General features: G+C 41.0%; 1 long non-coding RNA gene across 1 annotated transcript; it reads left to right on the top strand.

Annotated features, from left to right (window-relative positions):
- Positions 1-740: 740 nt before the first annotated feature.
- On the top strand, positions 741-19,853 carry LOC123374291. Its single transcript, XR_006581058.1, has 3 exons — positions 741-911; positions 15,198-15,296; positions 17,176-19,853. It is a non-coding gene; the product is annotated as an uncharacterized LOC123374291 (long non-coding RNA).
- Positions 19,854-21,391: the final 1,538 nt, after the last annotated feature.

The following is a 21,391-nucleotide window of genomic DNA, read 5'->3' on the forward strand; positions in this document are numbered from 1 at the left end:
TTTAGGACATAAGAGAAATCATAGCTCATGTGATGCAAACACAAAGCCCATGCACTTTTCTGTGGCTGGTGGCTTAAACCAGACTCAGTACATTCTGGTCAATGTCGTCTGCAAGATCCATTAGGGTAGCAGGTTCTCCATCTATAATATGAGCATTCAGCATTGCCAGCTCTGACTGTATCATGTTTCTCACAGTTCCTGGTGCTTTGCCCCTAAGGCCCAGATCCTGGAATCAGGTGAGTGTGTGAGAATCTGAGGGGTTTTTCTAAAGTGAATTTCTAACCCTCACAGTTGCAGAGAAGCAAACATGAATCTGCAGGCTCAGAAACCAGAAGACAAGCAAAAAAGAGTCACCAATTTATTATTTTTAAAATCTCATCATTTTTGGAGGCCTGACTCATGATTTTTGAATTCCTGGACTTGGCAATACTGATTCTTCCACTTTAAGGGCTGCTGGAAGGCTAACTTAATTACTGTTGATGAAGTGCTCAGATATTATGCTGAGGGGGCTGACAGAGCCCCTTTAAGGAAGAAGGTCTCAGAGCTCCCGTGACTGAACAGGTGCACTCTGGTTAGGGATGGGGTAGCACCTGGGTTCAGGAGATAATGAAGCTTGGGAATCAGGAAGGAGGAATGTTACTTTGCCCAAACTGAGACACCTGGAGCTGGGGGTAAGTTTCCAGGGAGGGGCTTAAAAGGAAGAGCCCTGCTCCATTAGAGCAAAACTGTGTAAAGTTTTGTAGTTCCTTTCTAGGAGAGGATGGGATGGGAGATAGGTCTGACTAGCTGGAAGTGGAAATGCTGGATCCAGAGGAAGGCCTGTAGGCATACCCTTATGATCCCTGCCCTGAGTAATTGGCAGGGAGCTGGCAGGAACCCAGGAGGCCTCTGAGACTCTTATTAAGCCTAGGGTAGGTGGCTGGCCATTGTTTATGTTGTTGCTTCTCTTGAGTTTTTAAGTCTAGTGGGGGACCGTGGAGGGAAGCTTGAGAGTGCTCCAATCTGAAGGAAGGTTGAGACTAATGGGGAAGCTGCACTCACAGAAGGTGGTGGAGCTAGAACCTTTTGAGTTATGGCATTTAACACTTGTGATTTGAAGTATCCATATTTATAAGTATCTCTGTGCTATGGATGTTATTAGCCTATGAGAGTGTTGGAGAAATATTTGTGAGGAGCCCTGAGAAAGGGAACTGAAGGTGGGCTGCATTGCAGGGCCATTCTTTGCATGAGGAAGTGTTCCAAGATGGTGATGGTAGGCTAGAGACCATGTAAATCCCTAGGTTTTACAAATTAAAAACAACCTTCCTCACTGAGTCATGCTATATTTCTTTATGAAGGTTTAGGAAACAAGCCAAAGCCTGTGCATATGGTTCTAGCCTGACATCCTGAAGAAAAGTCACTAATGTGAGCATTTTGGGCCAGGTACTCAAGAGTTCAGTACCCACTTCCCATTTTAGGCACTCAAATTACACATTTGTCCCCAACCTGGCTACTCTGAGGCATGGGAAGACTTTTCTGTAGGCCCTCTAGTATGTGAATCACAGAGGAGCATTATTGGGTCTGGAAAGGGGTTAGGAGTATGGTATTATGTCAATATACCCTCTCCATGAGCTGGTGCTGCATAAATGATTCCTAATATTAACAAGAACAGGATGTACAGGGGATGGGGAAGAGGTGCTGGCCAGGCATGGGGATGTTTAAAAGCCAGAAGAAAGATACAGGTTCATACTGCTTCTGCAGTGTACAGGTTTCCTTACAAAGGTGCTTTACACCACTTCCTCCTCCTACTCCCTTTCACCCCCCCCCCCCAAAAAAAACCAAAACAAAAACCTGAACAATTGATGGTGCTGGGGTAGCACTTAGAAGCTCATCATGGCAGGGCTACATTCGGCTAAGCACTCCTCAAACAAGTAAGAGAAAGACAAACCCTGCCCCCCAAAGATTACAATGCTGTAATTATTTTATGTAATAGTTTAAACACGTACATTTCAGCAGTCAAACAAATTGTCCTAGTAAGCAGTCATTTTAACACTTGGCCATTAATAAAAATAAAGCGGACATTTTGGTTCATTTAAAGTCGATGGCAAAACTCCCACTGATTGGGAGGGGTAGGATTTTGCTCTCTAAGAACATGCTTCTTAAGCTTCTGTGTTTTCAGGTAACCTTTAAAAAGAGAGAGCCAAACATTAGCCTGGAGGGGAAAAAGAAAAAATGTTCAGTGATGAAACTAGGCTTCTGTAGCCCATATACAAGCCCTACTTGTTTTAAACTGTTTCACTATAATACTATTGATGAAACTCAAAGTTTAGAGTGGGACAGGTTGAAAACTGGGTAAGTGAAACTCTTGTAAACAGGAGAAGGGCTTGAATAAATAACATATTCACAAATATTTTTTTTCCAATCACTGAGCTGAAAAACCTGAGGTGACAGCCTAAATAGCAAACAGCTGAAACAGTAGTAATCTACAAGCTGAAATTTGCTCACATAAAAATGTGTTAAATAATTCTGAATACTGAACAAATGTGTAAATCATGACCTATCTGCTGATAATTCTCTACAGAAAAAGATTTTGTTGAATAAATTGCTTACTGAAAATGGCCTGTCTAGCTCCAGTGCAGAGCTAACATCCAAACCTATTTGTCTAGAAATAGTTGTAAATCTTGTGGTGATAGTCTCTTGCATGATATCTGAGTATGGCTGCTGCCTATCTTGCTGAACCCAGAGAGTATAGAGACGTATGAAGTTTTAAAAATGAAAGCTGAAAACATTTTCAAACCTCAAAAGTTCAGGTTTGGTTCAAGTTTTGTGCTAGATCTTATTTTATCCAAACATGTTCACACATTGCTAATACACAACAGAAATAGTTTCTGCACTGTACTTTAAAGTTTTAACTGGGTTTTTATTGCTGCCAATGTAAATATATAGGGCTACATTCTCCAATCCGCTAAGGCCACTCTGTATCACTGAAGTAGCTTAAAGTGGCCTTAAAGCTTCTGGTGAGAGCCAGTAGAGAATTTCTCTTGTATGTTTTGCCAGAACCACTTGCTTCCCCACTCCAGAGTGTAAGCGTAAGGGGTGGGGTATGTTGGGAGTGTTCTAGAACAGGTGTGGGTGGGATAGGGAGGTGAGGGGATGTGGTGCGGAGCTAAGTTAAATCTCTAGGGGACCTTATGACAAGGCTGCACCGGGGCATCCCTCACCTATGCTATTAACTTGTACCAGGCTCAGGCAGCCCTGAATGAGGGACCAGAAACCGATCCCAGCACTGCCACTTTCTACTGTGTTTGAGCAATCAGGGCCTATGCTACTATGCTAAGCTACTGTTCCTCTCACAAACTTCCACCTATTCAAAGGAAAAAATGTGAATGTATCCAGTAGCTCTAAATGTATAGAGATTTGTTCCGCTGTATATTTTTACTCTTTCTAATCATTTTTATGAGCCTGTGACATCTGTAGCTGCTATGACTGGAAACTAGCTTTGTGTGCTATTGAACACTTCAATGTGAATGTTCCGTTTATTCTGAAAATTGCTTTTCCTCATCCATAAATACAATGCTTTTGCTGAAATTAGAACTCAAGAGAGAACACCATTCACCTAAAGTATTTCTAAAGGAAATAATTAGACAGCCAGGCAAAATTATTGGGGGGGTTTCTGCCTAGCTCCACTATCTTGAAAGCCCCAGGCCCAGCTCCTCAGAGGTATTTAGGCACCTAACTCTTATTGAGGAAGTCCCTTCCTCAGAATATTTTGGGATTTTAAAAAATTGTTTACATTTGACTCCTATAGCAAGTAACACATTTGACTCCTACAGCAATTGGGCCATGAGTGGGGCTCCTAGGCACCCTGATGATGTGCAGAGAACCCAGCGTGCACTGTGCTGCACATCACAAAGATTCAGTGAAATCTGTGAGAACAAGGAAGAGTTTTGTAAAATACATAAAATATATCCCAGGTCAGCTCCCAGACAGAAGCTAACTCACACCGTTGGGGTATCTTAGCAGATGGCCAGGAAGATGGAGGGAAGGATGTTAATCGCCTGCTAATAAATTGCGTAGGTTGGCTTGTTATCTGAACCAGATTTCTGGAGAGAATTCATGCTTTAGAAGGTTTATTAAATGGGCTGCTCCAGAAAACTACTAGTAGAGCTCTGCACTGCCTTGCAGGAGGCCTGAGTTTGCTTCCTCATCATTTACATTTGCTACCTGGATGGCTGTTTTCTGTCCCCTGCCTTCTCTCTTTTTCCCATTCATTTTTCTTCCCTACAGATCAATCCATTTCTCCCTTCTACCCTTACTTTTCCTTTCTGACCTCTCTCCCTTGCCTTTCATTCTCTGACTCCTGCTTCCCCAACACCACAACACAACCCACCATATACCTACTAAGCTTTTCCTGAACTACTCTATGCACATACAGCACTCTGATCAGCCCCTGAGGCTGATGTGGGAGTGTGCTGGGGAAGAAGGAGCAGCCTGGCCTGCCTGCTTCAGAAGGGGAGGGGGAGCTGCCATGGGCATGGACGGGTGAAGCAACAGAGATGGCTCAGGGCTGAGCTGCTCTCCAATTCAATCTGCTTACAAAGATCAAAGGGTTACTTTATTCCAAGAGCTCTGCAATGTTGTTAGTAGCTGAGGAGAAGCTCCAGTCTTCATTTTCCAAGCCAGTTGAATCTTAGAACTGGCCAGCTTTTGTTAAGCATCCTTTATGCCACTTGGTCTCCTGTTTGCTTAACTTATCAGTGGATTCCCTCTGTGACATTGCACTCCATATGCTTTATGAAAATATGCTTATGAATGCGAATATAATGTAACTGGAGTATGCTTTATGCAAAAGGTCTCTTGTAAGGTATCATTACAAAGCTTATTATCTACTGAGTGTGTTCTTCCTATTTTTATGCATGTATCACTCTTGTATCTGAAGCTAGAAATATGAAATATAACTCTGAGGGCCTATTGTAATTATGCAAAGTGTGGGCCATTAATGGTGGTTTAGAATCTTGATGGCTCCCATTGACTAGGACAATTGGTTCTAAATGGTTTATTTACCTGCAAGCCTTCCTGTGTACATGTGGGCCAGCCCATGGGTAATGAAGAATGAGGTCCCACAGGGACATGTGACCATGTCACCTGATAATGAAATCTATCTTAACTCTGGTACTTTTCCATTCAGAAGGAGGAGTGGGGACCCGGAGAGACAAAATATTCCCACCTTGTGCCAAAGCTATAAAAGGGGGTGGAGCAGGTCAGAGAGGGATTCCAGTCATGAGACAGCCCCTGCTTACCACCTAAGATGGCTGCTGGAGCTAACAAGGACTGCACCAGGGGAAAGGATTGGGTCCAGACTAGGAAGGAGTCTAGTCTGTGAAAGAAGCTTATTGGAACATCTCTGAGGGTGAGATGTTACCTGTAATCAGTTTCATAGGATCATAGAGTATCAGGGTTGGAAGGGACCTCTGGAGATCATCTAGTCCAACCCCCTGCTCAAAGCAGGACCAATCCCCAACTAAATAATCCCAGCCAGGGCTTTGTCAAGCCGGGCCTTAAAAACCTCTAAGGAAGGAGATTCCACCACCTCCCTAGGTAACCCATTCCAGTGCTTCACCACCCTCCTAGTGAAAAAGTTTTTCCTAATATCCAACCTAAACCTCCCCCACTGCAACTTGAGACCATTATTCCTTGTTCTGTTCTCTGCTACCACTGAGAACAATCTAAATCCATCCTCTTTGGAACCCCCTTTCAGGTAGTTGAAAGCAGCTATCAAATCCCCCCTCAGTCTTCTCTTCTGCAGACTAAACAATCCCAGTTCCCTCAGCCTCTCCTCATAAGTCATGTGCTCCAGCCCCCTAATCATTTTTGTTGCCCTCCGCTGGACTCTTTCCAGTTTTTCCACATCCTTCTTGTAGTGTGGGCCCAAAACTGGACACAGTACTCCAGATGAGGCCTCACCAATGTCAAATAGAGAGCAATGATCACATCCCTCGATCTGCTGGCAATGCCCCTACTTATACAAGTCTTAATGTGTCAGGCTTAGACTTGTGTGTTTTTTTTCTTTATTTTGCTTGGTGATGTACTTGGTTTGGTCTGTTATTACTTGAAACTACTTAAATCCTACTTTTTTATACTTCATAAAATCACTTTTGTTTATTAATGAACCCAGAGTAAGTGATTAATACTGGGGGAGCAAACAGCTGTGCATATTTCTCAGTGTTATAGGGGGCGGACAATTTATGAGTTTATCCTGTATAAGCTTTATACAGGGGAAAACAGATTTATTTGGGGCTTGGATCCCACTGGGAACTGGGTGTCTGGGTGCTGGAGAGGTAAACTGCTAAGCTCTTTTCAGTTAAGTCTGCAGCTTTGCAGGCGTGGACCAGACCTGGGTCTGTGTTGCAGCAGACTAGCATGTCTGGCTCAACAAGGCAGGGTTCTGGAGTCCCAAGCTGGCAGGGAAAACGGGCTCAGAGGTAATTCCAACATGTCAGGTGACAGTCCCAAGGGGGTCTCTGACCGAACCTGTCACAACCTCCATCTCCATCTCAAGGCTGGACTCAACAGCCTGGTCAATACTAGAATTTTTCTCACCATTCTGCTGGTGCCAGACAAACACAGTGGGTAAAAATGCCAGTGTAGGTGCCCTTGAAGTATGTGAGTTACTTCAGCATTGTGTGTTACTTCAGCTGAAACTCCTACCTGGAACCTCATAGTCAGCGCTAGCAGCAACTAAAGCAACAGCTCACCTAAGTGAGCCAAGGTCATGAAGTTGTGCTAAACTTATCTTTGCTGGAAGTTGCTCTTTTCACATCAATATATGAAGAGAAGGCATTGCAAGGGAGTGTTTTCTCTCAATATCTCCTGGATGTTTGAGGAACCTCACTTCCTCTTTCAGTTCTTAGTGCCTGGATGACTCAAGTCCTGTTTTTGTTCACTTCTCAACCAGGTACCATTTTCCCCTGCTGAAGATATTTTGTTTTCTTAAGTCAAGTTACTACAAATATAAACAGGTATAGAGTTATAACTACAGGCTCAGCACTGATTATTTTGAACTTAGTTTCCATTGATAACAGGAAAGTAAATTTCTGGAGAGACTTAACACTAACTTCATCCAGGAATATTCAAGGACATGAGAGAAACACAGCCAGATCTAAAGCTAGTGAAACTGGCAGTCGCACTAAAAACTGATGACAATTTGGAAATGATTGTATCTTGTGAAAGTGTTCCTGCATTTACCTTATGTGTAGATAAGAATTTGATTACAACATCTCTACCCAAAGTTATGGAATCGGAAAATTAGGAAAAGTAACGTTAGCCATATAAAATTATATGTAAAGTTAACTTAAAACACATTTCTTCCCTCCTGATTTAAGTGTATGTTATGGGTCAGACTTTCAACTGAGCTCAGCAACCAACAGCTCCCATTTAGGAATGTAAATAATGGGCTAGACTTTCAGAAGAGCCCAGCTCCTGGGCAGGCACTGACATAAAGTATCCTGAGTTTCAAAATGCTCTGCTTCCAGCATTGACTCAATGGAAGCTGCTAATTGTGGACACTCTTGAAAACCTGGCCACTTATTTTGTTGCTGAAATGGGAGCTGAGCACTTTTGACAAGCTGGCCCCATGGTTTTCCAAGATTTCAAGTAAAAATAATGACGTTTGCAAGTTAGTCCATCAGTTTATTCATGGTTAAGTAACACAGTATCAGCATTGTGAGAGAGTATTGGGCTGGATTCCGAACTGCCCTCAGCCCTACCCCAACATGTTCCCACAGCAGGGTGTGGCATAAGGCTGTTACAGTCTACCATGGGAACTGTTTTGTACCATAGGAATTCCCTGCTGGGGAGAGCTGCCTGGGTTTTTGGATCATTTATACCACTTGAATTGCATAAAGGGCCTGGACTGAATTGCACAATCAGAACCACTGTCTCAGTTTTAACTTGCTATGATTGTTTTGGCTTTACTAATGCACTGGAATCATATCCCAAGGATCAGTGTGTAGACCCCCCATTTTGATCATTCTAGCCAGATGATCATTCTATGCAGAGCCACAAAACAGTGAAACCCTTTCTAACTATAAGGGTAGTTAAGTACTGGAATAGGCTTCCAAAGGGAGGTTGTGGAATCCCATTGTTTGAGCTTTTAAAGAACAGGTTGGACAAATACCTGCCAGGGACATTTTAGGTTGACTTGGTCCTGCCTCATCTGGAATACGTGACCTCTTGAGGTCCCTTCCAGCCCTACATTTCTATGATTCTATAAATTTCTTAAGAAAAGGAGCAAAACTTCTATCTTGCCAGGACAAAATGAGATCATCGAGAAATTGTAGTGCCATAACCAATAAATCAAATTATAATGGACAGTGACTAGCATTCATCCATATAATGTATTCTTTAGAACCAAATGGGATTCTGAAAGGTTGAAGATACACTTCTGATTTAGAAAGAAAAGCCAAGATCCCAGTGCTGCAAAGACGTATGCATGTGTTGTCCTTTAAGAACATGAGTAGTCCTGTTGAGTTAGATGTGATTTCTCATGTGTTGAAAGTTTATTCATGATGTAAATCTTTGCAAGATGGGGCCCAAATCCTCACTGTGAATGAGTGGGCAAATACATCAGCACCAAAAGGAAAATGGCTTTAAGAAAGCCAGACTACAACTCTGGATTGAGAAATCATCTGGGCTCCATAGAGGAACAGTGATCTGATATGGGGATTTGCAATGCAAGATTGGAGCCTAATATTTGGTCCATATAGAGAAATGAGAAAAGATTATCATTAAAACTGAATCCCACTGTACTTATCCTCCAAAGAACTGGAATAGAATTAGATTAAACTATGAATGTTTCTCAAATCTGACCCATTTTCTGAATGACTTCAATAGACAACACTGAAAAATTCCAGTGAACTCTTAAAAAGAGAAATAATTTCAGTCCAAAAGTGTGTTAAAAAAACAAACCCCTCCCTCCCCCCAAAAAACTGGTAGTTGACAGTTTTACAACAGAGATTAAAAGGTAAGACAGTGCCTATTATAAACATATAAAGGCAGCCACAGATCTGGTAATTAACACTATCTTATTCATAACTGTAATTATTTTATAACTGTTCTGGGTTCTGTTAACCACAAAAGTCTTTTGCCTAGTGAATTGTGTAAACCCACAGAAGGTTGTGGTCCTGGCTTCTGCTCCCCATCAAGCTGAGCAGCCGCCAGTTTGTCTCTACATTTTAGGACCACTTTCACCCAGTTCTGTAAGTGAGATATGTGGACAACGATGAGTGGGTTGGAGAATTAATGCGGGGGAAAGAATTGGATCTATGTTCCAGCATAATGAAATTTTGGAGGCTGAACCAAAGACCCCCCAGCTGAGCATATGTCCTTGTCTAGATGACTGCAAAACACTCCTTAAAAACAAACAAAATCCTTGGCATTATCCAAGTGTGGGACAATGAAACCTCTCCTCTGTTCTAATTCAACAACCCTCGGTTGCAGTTTGCTTTTGTAACAATCGGTGCTGTTTTAACTTTCTGCCTGACCAACAGATCGGAGACTTTGAAGTATTCTCCCGCCATTTGGTGAAAGTCCTAATTTTTGCATTTCACAATTTTTTCCCAGTGTGTGAAGTGCAATTTTCATTGACTGTCACACATGATCCAGAAACTGCAATTTCCCCCCCCCTCCCCCACTCCTCCCCATGTGCACACACTGTTTCAGTAGCAGGGAACAACTTTTTTGTTCTGTTTGTACAGAGGCTAGCACAATGGTGTTCTGATTCATGACTGGTGCTCTTAGGCACAATGGTAATAAAAATAACAATTAATTGCATGGTAAAAATGTTGACATTCCAAACATAACTCCATTCCTTTTGTCAGCTAGAAAAGCAAAAACTACACTGAGACGAGGCTTAATAATTCAGGCCTAGGTGCACAAACCCTAAGTTGGAAAAGCCTTTTTTGGATTCTACCTTGTCTATGAATCTCTGGTCTAGTGGAGTGAGCCAATATTTTTTGTGGAATAAGATCCAAGCTGGGAGTGCAACTGTAATATGTTTGGTATATATGTGCAAATCCAGTGCAGGATTTTTCATAAGGTGAAATAGATTGGGGACATCAGGGCAGGAGATGCCTTCCATGTGTGGAGTCCTGTCTTGCAAAGGCTTTTTGTTTGGCCACCTGTGGTGAGGCAGACATGCGGAGAGGCAGGGCAGGAGGAGCTCCTCTTCTGAGGATCATCTGATCCCTTCCCCACTCTGGAAGCTACTCTAACCTTAGCCTGGAGTAATAGACATTGAATGGCCTGCTGCCATTCCAACGCCTGCAGGGAGGGTGCAGAATTTCCCAATGTCCAGTGGAGTTACTTGTGTTGGAAGCTGGAGACAGGATTTGTGCTTTAGTAAAAGTGGCAAAAGGTTGGGTTTTTTTTTAAACTCTTCTCCCCCCCCCCAACCAATTTTTATATGTGGTAGGCATTTGTTTGCACCGCTTTATTTTCCTGAGATTATTGGGGCAGGAGGAAGCAGAGGATCAGCCTAAGCAATAAAGGAGAAGAAGGAATAGCTTACAGATGATATTTGGTAGACATGGTATAGCCAAGGGGCAATTCTGCCTTTGGAATCAGGAGTAGGCTCAGTGGGAGCCAAGCTTTGGGAGGGAAGGGATTATCTTCCAACACCACTTGCTGAAAGTTTGATCTGGGGAGAATTGAGCCCTAAAACTTCATATTCTAAATTAGCTAAGCTGAATGGGTCATATTGTCTCTCACTTACACCTTAGCCATCCTACTGAAACCTGTCAATAGGGCTGCACTCAGAGTCCTCAAAATGCAGGAATTTGTTGTCTTTTCAATGCTTCGCTCATCAGTGTCTCTTAAATGAATTAAGCCAAATGTAACATGATGTCAGAATCATCTTCAGTGCTTGACAAGAAAACTTGGGTCATGGTTTGGACAATAAGGATCAAATTCTGACCTAACACATGATACTCATATTGTTTTATCCACAGCTGAAAGGCACAGTGATGTGTGCAGTATAGAAACTGTGTAGACTAGTACAGAAAAGATGTAGACCCACTGAAACCACATTAATGGTCCTAGGTGTTTTTAATGGAAGCTTTGTAGACCTTTCTGCTGCAGTGCTCACAAATGCACACTTGATATCAGCCAGCAAGAGAGAGGAGTCAGAGTATCATGAAAGGGGGGCAGCGCATGCTTCCAAAATGGGTTGAATTGGAATGAAAAAAAGTGATGTTCTTTCAAGTCCCAGCCCTAAAATAAACTCTGCCCATGTGAAAGTGAAATGCTGCTGCCTGGAGCTTAGCTTCCCTGGGTGGGACTCAAATATGCCTGGGACTCCCCTAGGCTCCTGGAATTAGGATTGCCTTGACTAACAAAATTAAGTATCAGTATCTTCGAGAGGTACGCAAGAAACAGTTTTCTCCTTCCAGGAAATTTTTTTGAGATTTTTGAAAACTTTTTTCCCATTCTGAATTTGGTCAAAAACTGAAAATGTTCATGAACCAACAGTCAAAAAAGAGATTTCAGTTCAGACAAACCAAATGTATCATTTCAATTTTTTGAAACTTTTTTTTCCTTTTGGCCTTTTTATTTTATTTTATTTTTTACTATAATTTGCTTACATTTTAAAGCAATCCCACTTCCAAATTGGCGGGGGGGACCCAGAATTTTTCTTGTAGAAAATGTCACAACAAAACATTTCAACCATTTAAAAAAAATTCCAAACATTTTTTTAACCAAATATCTTGTGGAAACTGACCCTTTCTTGTGAACAGTTTAGTTTTGACAAGTTAGCATCTTCCAGGGGAAAAAAAAAAAGCTTTTTGTCTAAAGATTCCCCAGCTACAGTATATAATAACTGCTACTGACTAGTGACAGCAAAATGAGACACCACTCACTGAAAACTACAAATCTGCGACCCTCCTGCTGCTTTCATACATGAAAAATAAAATAATTAACAATGTTGACATTTAAAGAATCATCACTGGGTATCTGAGTTAACCCTTAGCTGTGCTGTGTATATATAGGGCAGTTTACACCTCTGAGTTATTGTTCCAGACTCAGGCAGTCACTTTTGTTAACCTCAAAAAATGTGATGCAAGTTTCTTCTCTAGAGAGTTGATTTAAAAAAAAAAAAAGAAAGTTGAGATTCTAGTAAAGAAGACAGCAATTTTAGAGACATACTGGCCCAATCTGAGCCAGGTTTTAAAATAAAAACAGTTGCTAAAATTTCATTTGTAATGAGAGAAAGAGGCTGGTGAGATCTAAAAATGACACACAGTTACATTCAGAGCCAATTCACAGCACTGGATAATGGGGCAGATTCTGTGCTTTGCTTTACTTTACTCACTTTGCTACAAATGTCTCGACTCAGCGCAATGTTTAGTTTCAGAATATTAGTATCCTACACTTAATGTAAATTGCCCGAGAAACAGCAGGAAAATTATATATTTTGTAGAATCTCTTTATTTTTTATTTTTAAAGAAAACATACAGAATTTGTACTAGAAAAATACATATACATGTGCATATAAATCAAGGGAAGCTTTTCACATCTGACAATGTCAGAATGATTTTTTTCAGTGACTGATGAAAAGTCACAATCCTTCCAGAGCCAGAGCTGGTGCGATTTTCATGTTCAGAGAATGATACATCTTCTGGGGAATTTAATCAGAGATGTAACAATAGTTAAGCTGGTTGTAGACACACATTTTTTGGGAGATCATTGGGGACCCAGAGGACTTTCTTTTCATGGAATCCTTAATCCTGAATATTAGGAATGGGTCCAAAGTCCCCATTCCTTTAGGAAGTTAGATCTGGATACAAACTTTCTGGCTTGAGCACTTGTTGGCTGGAAGACAGTGTTTTACTAAAATATCTACCAACTATATTTCTGGCTTAGAGTTTTTACTTGGGTGTTCTTGGTTACCTTTAAATTAGTTATTGAATAATGGAATGACTGCACAGTCTGGTGTACCATTACTGGTATTAGCTATGTCTGAGCAGAGACCAAGTAAAGTTCATGTTACTTTTGAGATTTGTGTTGATCTTTCCTTCTGGGCTCAATGGAAACCCAGACCACACTCACTAAAGACAAACCATGATTTATTTAATCCACATGACTTTGCATTCTGCTGACAAGGTTTTCCCATCTCAGGAACATATTCCGATCTCTTCAAAGAGCACATCATCTGCATGTAAAACCTTTGTGTTCCTTTATTGTGTCTTTATGATGTGAACCGTTACCTGCTATGAAAAAGAGAGCTTGGAAAACCCTTGGATGTGTGCTGTGGTTAGTAATACACAAAATATAGGAGTTCAGGATTGTTTATTTCCTAACCCTTTATGCTCAATTAATATTTTATATTTTGCTTTTTTGTACCAACACAATCATCTTAAAGTATTTGCTATGTCTCATTAACTGTAGAGCTGTGCAAAAGTTTCAAGGATCTGCTTATTTACTTATGTAATCTCTGGAAGACACTTAGGGACAGATTTTTGAACATATTTAGGTGCCTAATGATGCAGATAGGAGCCAAGTGGCTTTTTTCAAAAGCACACACTAATGGGAGTTAGACAGCTAAGCACATTTGAAAATTCCATAAGGTACCTATCTGCATGTTTCAATGCCTAAATACCTTTAAAAATCTAGCTCGTAGAGTGATGTGTGTGGTAGAAATACCTAGGCAGATAAAGAAACCTGGAATCCCTGAGAGTGTGGTTTCCCCAATAGCCCACTGGCAGCTTTGCAGTCACACTGTTTTATAGTGTAGCAGAGAGCAGCAGGATTGGAAAAACTTTTGTGGCCGTCTCCCCAGGAAGATTTAAGGAGAGAGGCAGCTTACTTTCTCCATGTGAGGAAGAAGGCTGAGGGAAGTGAGTCAAATGGCTGCTTTGTGAAGAGCTGATGGAGAGGAAGTAGGGGGCCAGGCTGTTAACCCTACAGATCCTGGAGGGCAGAAGATGTAGAATGCAAACAAGTGCAATGTCCTCCAGAAGGCAAGTGGGGAGCTGGCCTGTTTTTATTTGGTTACGTTTAGAAAAGAAGGGCTGGTTGGAGGGAGACAGCAGCAAAACTTGATTTCTCAGTGAAACCATCCATTGAATTGGATTTGTTTTACGTCATTTCTGTTGTCTGGGTTTAGAGCAAACCCAGATTTAGAGTGAACTTCCTTATGAGTGAAAAGAGAATATGCTGAGGTTTGCAGAAATTTGAGTGAATTTAAACCAGCAGATTTTGCAGCAACTCTTCCCCTTCCTCCTCCTGCTATTTGGGGGGCCTAAGGAAACTGGCTCCCACAGCTCCTTGGAAGCAGCAGCTGGAATAAATGGCCAAGGGACATGTTTATTGGGCAGCACTTATCAGGGAGCTTATTAGGAGGCTCCTGGAAGGAGAAGAACCCTTATGAACACCAATGTCTGTCTAACCTAAGTGCTGTGAGCCTCTGGGAGCCATGCCTGGGTGTGGGAGAAGTAGTTACTAGGTCAGGGACCTGGTTAACATAGCGTGGCAACCAACTGCCATGCAGGCCCAGGATAGCTTGCCTGTGGCTGGGACTTCCCACACTAGTGTGCACAGAACATAGACAGGCACAGTGTTTGAGGGGAGTGACTCAGCTGCAGGGGCCTTGTTCCAGCCATAGGAGAAGTGGCCCCATTATTGCTGCAGATGGAAGATTGGCCAGGACCCACTGGTCTTTTGGTGGGCCACAGAACCATTTAGGAGGGAGGAATCTACCATTCATGGAGGCCGGGGTGCCCCAGAAAGGGGCTACATGTAATTATCAGGAGCATTTTTAAACATTTGGATAAGGGTATAACTAATGAGTCTCCCCGCCGAAGACACAGAATGAGCACTATCAATGTAAACAGCCCCTAAAGCTGGCGTAACTAGCCCAGGGCAGATAACCCTGGCGCTGGGAGAATCTTCAGGTGCTGCTGAGGGGGCAGAGGGTCTCTTTTGCTTATCATTGCTGGTGGGGTATGGCCAGGATACTTCTCCCCAAAACCTATCCCTGCCTATGTACCTCAAACTGCTGTAACCCAGTGCAACAGGAACTGGGAAGTGCATAGGTGAGCATTACACCACTTGTCAAATGTACCCGACTTGCACTATGTGCAGACAAGTTCATAACATTGCTCTGATTTTAACAGACCTGTCCTATCCTTTACATTCACATGACTTTCTCTTCTGCTTTTCAGATATACTTAGAATTGCCATCTTAAGTACATCTAGAAGCCACAGACTGTACATGTGAAACATTGCAACAGAGTATGTGGAAGCCATAGCTGATGTTTAAGGTGAGTCCGACATACACATTAGATACTTATGACTGTACAGCTACAGTTCTGCAAGAAAAATATTTTCAATAAATAGCCCTTTGGCTTCTCTGAGTACAAAGTTTGGATACTTGTCCAACCTTATCTAAATTTCAATTGTCTGGAAATCTGGGCCCTCATGCAAGATTTCCATCCCTTCCTGGTTTCATCTGGACCCAAACCAACAAGAACAGTCCCTCTTGTGGGGCACCAGGAAATGCAGAGGCAAAAACAGTTGAGAGTTCCAGGTTTGGGGTTTGACTGGAATTTTGGGAAAAGGCTTAAATCATTTTTAATTTGATCTCAACCTGTTTTCACATTGCCAAGGATTTTATTACTTTCTTCTGTGGGATTTCTTCAGTGCAGCCCCCAATGCTTGGAACCCCTCATTGAACCAATATGCTGTGACTCTACCTTTTCTTCTGTCAAGTCTCTCCTTAAAACACAGCTTTTCCAAAAGCTTATGAACTCTAATTCCTTCTCCCAGAAAAGTGTTGTGCTTGGTTCTCTGCTGGTTTGCATCATGGGTGGTTTAGATATGTGCAAAGTAGGTACAAAAGTGAGTGAAGAATTCTCATCAATTAGCATTTTCAATTCAGGGGTAAATAACTGCATATTGTGTAAGTTAGTGGGGGGAAAACAGGCTCTTTTGTTCATAACTGATATAATATTTTATAACTAATCAATAAAAATAATTATCATCAATTACCTTGGGGTCAAAGAGTGAGAAGTGCTATTTTCACTTTATAATCATCACTATTAACAAGATATAGAATCTATGTCTCAGTTCAATGTTCTAATCTAAACTATGTGTAAGTAATCATTGGGACAAGTCACTAGAACTTTTAATTCCTGATATACTCTAAGAATTATGGCAGCTGGCCATACCACTTTGACCTTTCAGTATTTGCAAACTGGCTGGCTATTCTGTCCCTCCCCCTCAGGCTGGCACAGCTGTAAACACACACACAATAATAGAACAATTGTAATATTCTATTTGTTTTCCAGTGAGAACCCCAGATCAGCACTGACTTTAGATGGCATGAGGATCTAGCTTGATGTTGTGTGACTCCCACAAGTAGCATGATTTCTGGATTTTGGAAGCATGTCCCTTTCATTTTACTGTAAAGTTTCCTTTATGCTCCTTATACATATCAGAGAAATATGGTCTACCACATATGGAAACAATTATTTACAAACTATCAATGTGACCTTCAGAGCCCTAGTTCCCTTGTGTGTGTAAGAAAAATATGCTGTTAGAGCAGCATAGAGGAGAGCAGGGAATCAGTGGTGTGTGTGGCTCTTAGACTAGATCTAAGTTTGAGCCTAATAAAAAAAAATCCCCAAATATTAGTAAATAGTAAAAGAAGCATTTCTGTATTTAATGATACTGCAGCTTCTATTTCTCTCAGCTTCAAACCATTTTTGCTATCAAAGACTAAACTCTGTTAACGTAGCAAGCATCAGTGGCTTTTATATGATAGGATGGGAACCAGTGGCTTATACTCTTTTCACTTGTGGTGGTGGTGTTGTACTTAGTTACTAATTTAAGCCTTTAAAAGATGTTGTCTTCTATGTCTTGTGTGTTTCAGAACATCATTAGATTATACACAGAGTAATCAAATGCCATTGTAGTGAGCCAAAACAGCTCTTCTTCCAAATACACTGTACCTAACTTCACTATTCCTAAATAAGGATAAGGTACTAAAACAGTTTAATCTGTTTCCCAGGTGGAATTGTTGCCCTTCTAGGTTTGGCAGGCTCATTGCACCAGGGAACCAAACCACTGATACTATAACGTGTAGTGGGCTGAGTTAATCCCATAAAGTTTTTTAAACAGTTCCTGATGTTTATCCTGTAGAAGCAGAACTAACCAGTACCAGAGATGCTTGGGGACAAAGTCTGCTTTGTTACATTGGTGTGAATCTGGAAAAACTCCATTGACTTCAATGTAGATACTGAAGATAGACACTGGTGTAACTGAGAGCAGAAGATAGCCCATAACGTACAAATCAGAAGAATATAAAAGTCCTCAATGCAAAATTCTGTTACTGCAAAGAAGTGTCCACCCTCAAGTCTTCCAGCATAAACAGAACTGGACTGTCACTCTGTTTACTTTATCAAAAAGAAGTTTGGGAGATAACTCGATTACAGTGTATATGTACCTTCATGGGGAGAAAATAGTGCTTCATCTAGCAGAGAAAGCTGTAGTAAGAACCAATGAATGGAAGTTGAAGCCAGACAAATTCCATGGCCCATGTTAAGGTGAAAAGGGGATCATCTCATCAAAAGTGATTATACAATACACATATTTTGCTGCATATTTTTAAATGCAAAAACTGCCATTTTACCAATATTTCACAACATGGAAAATTTGGGGAGTAGGGTTGGGAGTTGGAGGAGAAAATCATGTCAAATAGAATGGTAAAAGTTTGAGTTAAATTATGTGAAACACCAACTTTGAATTTCATCCAGCTCTGAAATTAACAGCTGCACAGCTACTGAGGTGTTGTGTGCAATGACTCTGACTTCCCAGGTTCTCTTGCAGATGCTCACATAATTTGAGCACAGTTTAGCTAGCTCATGACACTAAAACCCTGCTGCTCTCTGATGCTTTTGAAAGTCAGTCTAAGGGTCAGAGAGATAATGCTGTGAGATACAAGCAATCTGCTGATCCTGTCTGTCCATGACAATCATATGGGTGAACAAGTACAGAGAGGACATCTGAGGAAAAGGAAAAATGTCATTCCCACACAGCACGCATCAACTGCCAGCTGGTAAGGGCCTGATCAGAGCCCATCAAACCACAGGAGACTTTCTATTGCCTTTAGTGGGCTTTGGATCAGGCGGCTCCTAATGAAAAAGCTGCACAGGTCCATTGACCACAAACCCTGTAACTGCCTGAAGAGCATGAGAGGCTGGGAGGGAGGAGTGGAGAATGTAGACCAAAAGCCCATGACTACTATGGCAACACATTTGTTGCTGCTTCACATATGCCCTAGGCCCTGTCTGGGTTGGAGAAATGGATTCCGTTTCTCCATGTCAGTGATGTTTCCCCTCCCAAAATCCCTTTACTTGGGCATTACCCAGAGGACATGCATGAAACCTAATGGCACAAAATAGCCTTACATAAATAATGTGGGTAACGTTTATTTATAGTACGTACAAATAGAAAACTAGCTCTTGACATACTGATAACCGATACAGGTAGAAAAAAATCATTAAGATTAAAAATACAATGGATTTTTGGTGTATAATTTAAAATCTCTCCGCTCCCTGTCTATCCCCCCTTTCTATCTGGATAGCATACTGGTGTGCTATTGTATAGTCTTAATCCTGACTGCTGGGTTGTTGGCATTTCATTTTCCAGGGGGCAGAGAGAAACACTGAAGCTATTTCCAGGATAAAGAATTATAGGTACTAAAGAATTATAGATACTAAATAAAGAAACAGTACATCAAATATGGGTCCTAGTTCCCGTCATTCATCTCAGTACGCAAACGTACACTATATATAATACATACATTCCCTATGCATGTTACAGATAATATACATGCCCCCACTGACATGGAAACCCTTTGATGTCATGGCCAAAATTAGTAAGATATGTATAGTGTTTTCAGATGAAACATCCAAAATTACCTTAAAACAGCTGAAAAATGACCTAGTATCTAGACAGGAACTAGGATAACTAATAGGATTTCTTAGAGTAAATGAGTACCACCACTGGCTTTCACAGCTAGGTCCTATTCACTCATTTTACCCTGTAGGCCCCAGAAACATTCTTGACTGAACAATTTTTAAACTTCTAGGACTTCTGAGTTGAGAGAAGTAGCTTATAAAAACAGCCAAAAAACTCTCTGTAGCTGCTTTAAAAAAATCCTGCAATTGCCTTAAAAATGGTTTGCCAAGCCACAGGCGACCCATAGACCTAGCTGCACAGCAATCAGTGTGTCAGCTCCCGTTAGAAGTTTCATGGGTTTGGGTAGGTTTTGTTGCTCCCAGGTGTAATCAAATATGGTTTTGTGTATGTTAATTTCCTTTGTTTTTTAACCACAGCACATACATAGCAAAATGTGTAGCATCTGAAGACTCAGTAGTGTCTGAGAGGTGATCATCAGCATAACAACACTGCTCACATGGTTTTGTTATAGCAGTCTGTGTAACCATCTGTCATCATACTGCTACTTGAGGTGCTAGTATATAAATTGCTGTAATAAAATCTGTTTAAAATAATAGAAGGGGCCTCTCCCTCCATAACCCCAGATACATTTTCTGTGCCCAATCTGGAGAGCTCTTGGGTCTGTCTGAGATCCTTCATCTGCTTGCAGTGCCAAGTGTTGTGCCTTCATTGTCATAGCAGATACTGGGTTTAGTCTAAGTAATAGACATTATTCAGTCATCTAGTGCCTTTTCAGTTTATATTGCTGGCTATGACCCAAAGAGCCCTCACTTCTGCTGTGTAAATAACTATTGTATTAGTACCATTGTATAGTAATACTGTGGTAATTTAATTTCATTAAAAAAATTTCAATTATGTGAGCCACCAAAAGTTTTTAAAGTAACAAATGTCAGTATTTGTTCCTGACTTTATGTTGTGATAAACACGTTCTAATGTTTCTGAAAATATCAAATGCATTTCATTATGAGCAAAAACTGAAAAAAGCCTAATTTATCTAGTACTTATCTCTCTCCAACTAGATATATACTCATTGCCTTTACTTTGTATAGGCACTGATCCTGAAATTCTTACTTACAAAATTAGTGCCATTGAATTCCTGGGACTGTTTGCATAATTAAGTACTACCCATAGGAGTAAGCGTTGCAAGGATCAGACGGACCCTTAATGTCTACTCTGTGACACTTACCAACTCCTGTAAGTATTCTTAGACCTACAAAGTGTTTTGCTGTGGGTGCTATTTGTTAATTTCATTCAGCAGTGGGATGGACTTATAGCTGGTAGATGACCAGACTCTGAATATGCTTACTCCCATCCCACTCAACCACCGGCTCCAGAAATTTGGGGACTTAGGAGAGCTAATGAGGAATATATCAGCAACCCTAAACCTTATCATGAGGTTAAATCTATATCTGAGATTGTAACTCATGGTGCCAGAAGACAAAGATCAATGTGATAAAAGCACGGAGTAATATTTATCTAAAATATTTTACCAGGCAGTCCACTAAGGCAAACATCTTGTTTACAAAGACAACCTAGTGAGCTGAGGCATTTTTGCTGCCAGTTAGAGGGGGTTTTACAGAACCCATCAAATATGAATTTAACCTCTGATCTTTTGAACACAGGCCATGGAATCAGGTTTTCTATAAATCACTTATAATCAGCTCAGAGTATGTGTAAATCAGTTTGAGAGAGAGAGAAGTGCTGTTTGCAGATAAGCGGCTCTATCTCATTCAAACTCTTGTGCTTAACCCTCTCTTCTCCCTCTCCATCATTTCATTTAATCAAAGTTCAAGGGAGAATATTTGAAAGGAGCCAGAAAAATCGGAGCTCAGAAGGGAAAAGTTATTCCCTAAAGATGGATTGTTGTCAGTAATTTTCAGCAATCATTTCACCCAGACCTTTCAGGTTAATTCATACAGAAAAGAAAAATTGCCCAAGGAAATTCCTAGTTCAGTCTCATTTACACTTCTGTGGCTGTGAGTTAGGAGTTAAAAAACAAAAAGAGGATTATGCTGTTAATATACTATATATTAGTCAAATATTCACCACCTTTTGTAATATAGAGCTTCTGCTTTCATTCACCAAATGGAAATAATAAAACTTGAGGGTGCATTTTAATGAGGTGTATAAATAGTAACTACCAATCTATTATGCCTGTAAGGCTGAAGTATATCTAATAAAAATATGCTAAAGCATGGATGAACCCTGCATCTTCTGCTAGTAATGGCCAATTGGGAATAAGAGTTACTTCTCTGTAGCAGATGTGTAGCTCAAAGTTCACCATAAGTGCATTCACATAGAGAGCACAGCATGTATTGTTCTGTAAGAAGACCGAGCTTGGCCCTTCAAGTGACTATGGAACAACTAATTTCATTATTCTAAAAAAAGGAAAAAA

This window comes from Mauremys mutica, chromosome 7 (assembly GCF_020497125.1).
Source record: "Mauremys mutica isolate MM-2020 ecotype Southern chromosome 7, ASM2049712v1, whole genome shotgun sequence".
NCBI classification, from domain to species: Eukaryota; Metazoa; Chordata; order Testudines; family Geoemydidae; genus Mauremys; species Mauremys mutica.